This window comes from Archocentrus centrarchus, chromosome 22, assembly GCF_007364275.1.
Source record: "Archocentrus centrarchus isolate MPI-CPG fArcCen1 chromosome 22, fArcCen1, whole genome shotgun sequence".
In the NCBI taxonomy this organism is placed as follows: Eukaryota; Metazoa; Chordata; class Actinopteri; order Cichliformes; family Cichlidae; genus Archocentrus; species Archocentrus centrarchus.
In genome coordinates, this window is record NC_044367.1 from 18,894,398 (window position 1) to 18,900,835 (window position 6,438).

Genomic DNA, 6,438 nt, shown 5'->3' on the forward strand with positions numbered 1-6,438 from the left:
CTCTCATTCTACCTGCTGCCATCTCGCCCAGCTTCTCCTGAACCTTTACACATGGAGAAAATGGATTTATGGCTTTGAAGCTCCCAAGGCTCTGCTCTGAAATTCCTCAGCTCTCAGTTCCATGAGTGAGGGAGTGTGGTTCAAAAGGATCATAAAGATCATTTTACTTTCAGTCCAATCAATAAAGCGGGGGGGTATTTTTCTGAGAAATAAAGTATTGATCCCTTTGTAGCATAGCAAGGTTGTCACATTCAAAATATTGCCTAGTGATTCAGATCCACATGAAAGAACTATATTGATAATAGAGCCTGACCCTTAAGAGTTCATTTTTTCTATCAAGATTCATTGCTGAAATAGTCGAGGAACCTGTGTTTAATGCACTTGAAAGGCTTCACCAACTAAGAAAAGGAAATGAAAGTGATGCTTTTATATTCCCATGGTGTGACGCTTGTTATAAATTTCAGCCTGGGATCCTCAGAAAATTACATTTAGTCTCACAAGGGCCTTTTAAATCCTTTTATTTGTCGACCCACCAGACACAGACCTTGTGGCGAGCTCTTTTGGAACTCCAACTTTAACAGCCCTTAATGTGCCAGTCAGACGTCTATCACCACAGCTGCAGGCTAAGACTGACATTTCTATGAGATTAGATTCACTGCGTAGCTTGTTCCTACCTAGGAGTTCAGAACAAGAATATAAAATCTATCATAGTTCAGGTTTTATGTGACCAAACAAACAGATAGCCTGCCACAATAGTTAAGAGAGTAGCATAAACAACCACAAGAATTTGCCAACAAATTGCTGATGGGATGATTAAACTTCATCGAGATATATATTTGAGGATATAAGCTAGCTATCTTACTATTTAACCCTCGGGATATTGAAGGTGATAAATGTCTTACCAGGATACCAGCTATACTTCTAGAGCCCAGCTTGAAGCTGACATTTTTTATCAGGCTGTCTTCACCTCACAAGGCAACCTGCTTTGGATGTAGAAGCTCAAGTTTTAACCTCACTGATTCTTTAGTTGTTCTTAGAAAGGACAATTTTTATTTTCTTTTTTTAAACTAAAAGGTCTGCATCCATGCTAGCAGCTCCATGAGACTCCGTTGGGGATCATAATGCTTTAAGCTGAGTTAAGCTGTTAACATTTACTAAAATGTTAAATGCATTTGCATATATTGCTAAATGCAAATAAGTAATATCTTTCCAGGGCTTGTGCTAACCAGATTTATACAGCATTTAATAAGGACATGAAAAAGGGTCCTGGTTGCAAGGAGTTTTCCTCACAACATTTCTCTGTTTCCAAGGTGTTCCAAATGCATTTTTCACAAATGACAGACAGCAAGGTCAGGAAGTGCCAGTACGCACCACACCATCAAAATATTTCAGAAAATGTGCATATTTTTTTAATCAGTGGAGTGTAAAATGGTGAGTAAATATTTGCAGCTAAAATTCAGGTCATAAGGAAACTGTATACTGCATAAATAAAGTTAGGCTGGTAGAACCATGATTTAAACATGCAGTGGAACTCCATGCAATGTGGAGGAAGGGACCACTCGTAGCAGGTGCAATTCTCCTTTTTTCTGAGTGCTGGGATACTGCCCAGGCTTTCCTGTTGACAGCTAGGCCTTTATTCTAAGGGTTATGTTTATAGCTCTATATAGCATTTATTTGAAAAACATGTTAGGGTTAAGTCTAAATCAAACTGCAATGATGGCCACTGGTTTTGTTTCAGTATCTTTTTTTTCTCTCTCTCTTTCTTTAATATTTGTGAACTATTTAAACAAAATTGTGTGTTAGGACTCTGGAAACAAAGATATGCTTCCTATACAAACTATTACTAGCATAGCCAAAAACTCAGGAAATCCATCTGCCTAGATGCAAAAAAATAAATAAATAAAAAAAATCATATGCAGAAAAAATGGGAAAATAAAGCAGTATACTAAAAATTCCTTGAAAGTTGACTTTGCAAAGTTCCACAGCTTTCATGTGACAGTTTAAAGAAACACTCTGCTAAACAGAGAATGTATGCAAGTCGTTCACTCTCCCTCTCTGTATGTCTCTAATCATTGTTGATATGTGTGCGTGTCTGTCTCCTCATCCTTCCCTGCGAGAATTGTGGAGATAATGATGGAATGATGGAAGATGGGAACATTTTTCTCCTGTAACCCAAATAGAAGTGAATATACAGAACATACACATAAAAACTTTTACACATTCTCATGTACATATAAAGTGCCTTTATACAGGAAACTGTAGTTGCTAGCTGTTAGTTAAGCTTTACCTTAGCTAATACATTTCATTGTACTGCGCTTGTGCCTTTTGGGGCATTTTTTACTGCTCCACCTTTGGTAACTGAAATTCTAGTGATTTATTTGTCTATTGCTTTAAAACTTTCGCACTGTTTATTGAGTATCTGTGCATGTGCATTGGGCCTATACAGTTCAAGGATTTAACTTGCACGCTTGCTAGTGTTAGCTGATAAATCAGAACTACACCCTCTGCTCTAAATGTGGTCAGTCTATGGTGCATAGTACCCAGCAAGACTCACTAGAGGCAAACATCTTTCTTAATGTTCACACATAAATGCACACAAACACATACACACTTGCCTTTATGCTTTTTTTTTCTCCATGTAGACACAGAAGAGGGGGGTTGGAGTACATCAGCACTGAGCACTGATGTGGCTGTGGCCTTACATGCATGAGTAAGACTTTACAGTACATGACTTCAATACCCTCCAGGCTTAGGAATTGGTAGTAACACACTGACACAGTTATCAGACCGGACTAATTGGGTCAGGGAATATGAGTGTTTACATGTGTGCATGGGAACCTTTGTATGTGTATGTCTTAATATGTCAGTGTGATCCTTTGATGCATTTGTTGGAAACCTTATGCACATTCACCACCATCTCAAATGTGATCAAGAAATAAGATTGTGATGACTTGGATGTCAAAGTCCATCTGCTTGTTTGTGTTTGTATCCCTTTACACATTAAAATGACTGGATATACTGTATCACATGTCCCTCTTGTATCGCCTCTACTCCACTATGTTTTCTCAAATTCATAAATATCTTTCCTGCCAGGAAAATCTGTTAAATGTGTCAGAGTTTCCATAGATGCTCTTGGCAGAGGATCATGCACTCTTACAACTGTCTGACCCACTTTCAGGCATCACATCCCTACGGTTAAGATGCTGAGGGAAATAATGTATAATACACAAAAGCACAAACATTTAGCTTACTCTTGCTCATTTGCACATTGCACCACAGTCACCATGCCACAATAATATGCTTCGCCAAATCTACAACATGCATGCATGCACACTGATGTAGCTTTAAAAAAAACAAAAAAAACCAAAGACAGTTCCATCGTTAATCCTGTCTAAATCAGTCAGTCTGGGAGCATCAATTTAATGAGCAAATTAGAGCACTGTGGCACTACACTCATCTGTACTCAAGCCTGTGATCCATCGTATTTTATATCAGCTACAAGCAGGGGAGTGGAGACAATGACTGCATGTTAATGTATCTGACTTGGTTTAAATGTGTTTTTCTGGGTATTTTCCAACCTGGCACCCATCCTCCATTTATTTGCAATGACAGGGCTTGTGGACTATGATCAGAGGTGAAAGATCTGAATTGCAATTTTCATTAAATAATGGAAATTGATGAGTTACAGAGCTCAGGGATGGAAGAAAAGAAGGAACAAAGAAACAAATAACAAGAGAGGGAGTACAGGAACAAGTAAGGGGAGAGGATGGAAAGAAGGAATCCAAAGAAGGAAGAAATGATGGATAAATGGGTAGAATACACAGGAGAAACCTACGCAGGGATGAACAGCTAATCAAAAGTGTGATACACAGAAGGATGAAATTATAATTAAAAGAGAATGATTAAAAGGGAAGGAGAGAGGGTGATGTGAAAAGGAAGCAAAACAGAATGAACAAAAGAAGAAGCATGAGCGGAAGGAGGAAGGGGATAAAAATAAGGAAAGAAAATTAAGGAGGTATGATGGAAGGAATAAAACGGAAAAAAGGTAAAAACAAGGAAAAAATGTGGGACTGAATAGGTGTGTTGAACATATGGAACAAACGGAGTAATGTGGGAGAAGGAATAATTTGGTAGCAGTGAACCTGGTAAACTCAAAAAATAAGACAAATGAAAGTTGGAATAGAAAACGTTTGAGGATAAAGAAAGCAGAAGAGAAAAGCCAGAAATAGAAAATGAGCTACTGTGAAGAGGCAGTTAGGTAAGAGATGGGAGGATGAAAAACAAGAAATGGCTAAAAGATTACTGAAGAGAAAGGCTTCTTTTTAAAGTTTCAAATGACTTCAAGGGTGAAAATAAAAGAACTGTCACTCCACTGTGGCTCCCAGTTGAGCCTAAGAATGGATCACTGGCTTCGTTACAGTACTCATTGACCTGTGTAGCAGCCACCGATTAACACATTGTCACATCTGATGCCAGCTCAATCTGGCACCAAAGGGAGAAAAGGGGGTAATAGTGATGGTGTGTGTAAGATTAAAACAGAGGGACAGACAGATTGAGAAAGAGAGAAGTAATGTGAGACAGAGATATGTGTGTGTTTGTGTGCGTGCATGTGTGCGCTCATGTGGGCAGATGCAATGATGGAACAGCAACAGTAGGTGTGCAGCTAGTGATGCCACCTTATAATGGGGCCAACACTTTGGTTCACACTCACACATTTCCATTGCATGACCCTCATTATTCTCCACTGAGTTTATGGCAGCAGGGGGCAGTTTGTGGGCACATTCAAAAAGACAGCCAAATTGTTGAGGACGATATTAAACACAGAGCTACAGATTTGGAAGCCAAAAAGCTCGTCTTCAATTATTCATATTTGGTCTAGTGGCAGAATCCTGGAGAAAAGTACAAAGAGAAGTAAAAGAGATGAAGAATGACAAAAATGGAAGATGAGGAAAAGAAGAAAATCAGAGACGAGGTAAAAAAAAAAAAAAGAAAAAAAGGGGGGGGGGTGAGAGAAAAATTAGCGTTTAATGTACTTCAGTGAAACAGCTCATTATAAACCAGAGCAACAACAAAAAAGAACAAAAATTCTCCAGCTCCTACACACGCCCACACGCACTGGCACAACAGCATGGGAGAATACAAAACAATCTAGAGTAGCCCACAGAGGCACGACTGGTATTTTAAAGCATCCAGTGAAAGACGGAGATGCAGACCAGAACAGACGAGGCAAAAAGAGAAGAGACGAGGAAGAAGCGAAAGATTTTGCCACTTTTCTGGAGCCAGTACACTGAGGGTATTCCAGGATGGAGGAAACACTTCAGTCTCTCCCTCTCTCACCACACATTCGCTCATCCATTCACTTTCTCAGCACTCCTCCCCCTGCTGTGGATTGCACCCACCTCCTCCAGATTCCACTCAGTTATTTTCATTTTGGGTAATTTCTTTTTCTAGTGATGTTTATTCATGACCAAGGTTCTGAAAGAGAGATAAGAAGCCAAGTGCTGAGCTGGCCTCGAGGGCTGTGAGAGCTCCAAGTCACGCTGCGCGCACGACGACACAAGTCACGTGCACACATGTAAACACGCGAGAAAGCTCTCTGTGTGTAAACCCATAGGAACACAAAAACACACGTGTGCATGCATGGTTTCCCATCAGAAGAAACTGAGATATTTTCTGAGTGAAACTCCCAAATGGCTATCAAATTGAGACCGAGACGGCTCCCTCCCTTTGTTGTTTCTGTTTGTCAAGGAGAAAATTTTTTTATTTTTTTTTTTTGGAAATGTCAGTACCAAAACAGGCCTGACCCTTATCTGTCAGCAGTGTTTATCATGATGTCATGACAGACACACACACACCACATGGGAGGCTGTTTCTTTTTCAACCCCTCCCCTTCTTGTATATAGTTGTGTTTGTATGTTGCCTGTTTTGTGCTTCTGTGTGCATACGTGTAAAACTGCTAGAGGGTGTGAAAGATGGGAGACGTGAAGTGCATGAAATGAGCAAGAGACGGAGAAACTGAGGTGTTTGTTTCTCTGAAACTGGTTTTAGTGCTTATTATTCTCTCACACAGGTCCAAAAAAAAAGCTTAGCCACTTTCCTATTTCTAGACATCCCAGTCCCCAGACAATAGACACAAATCTGATCTTCATCCGAGTCTCCCGTCTTCACTTTTTTGCACCTTGACAAATTCTAAGGAATGAACTCAGAAATGCGTCAGTCTGGCATGGCAGAGCCACCAATTTGATCACAGTGGTGGATCTGCCTAAAATAACCAGCCACATTTATGCTAAGAATATTACACCATGTTTTTGAGAAATCATCTTTGTTTTACTTTGCTGTACAGACATCAAAGTGTAGGTAGCAACATTTTCTCTGTCCCCACATCAGCTGTATTAGGTTCCAATAACCCACTGTGCACGCATAACCATTCACCTTTCA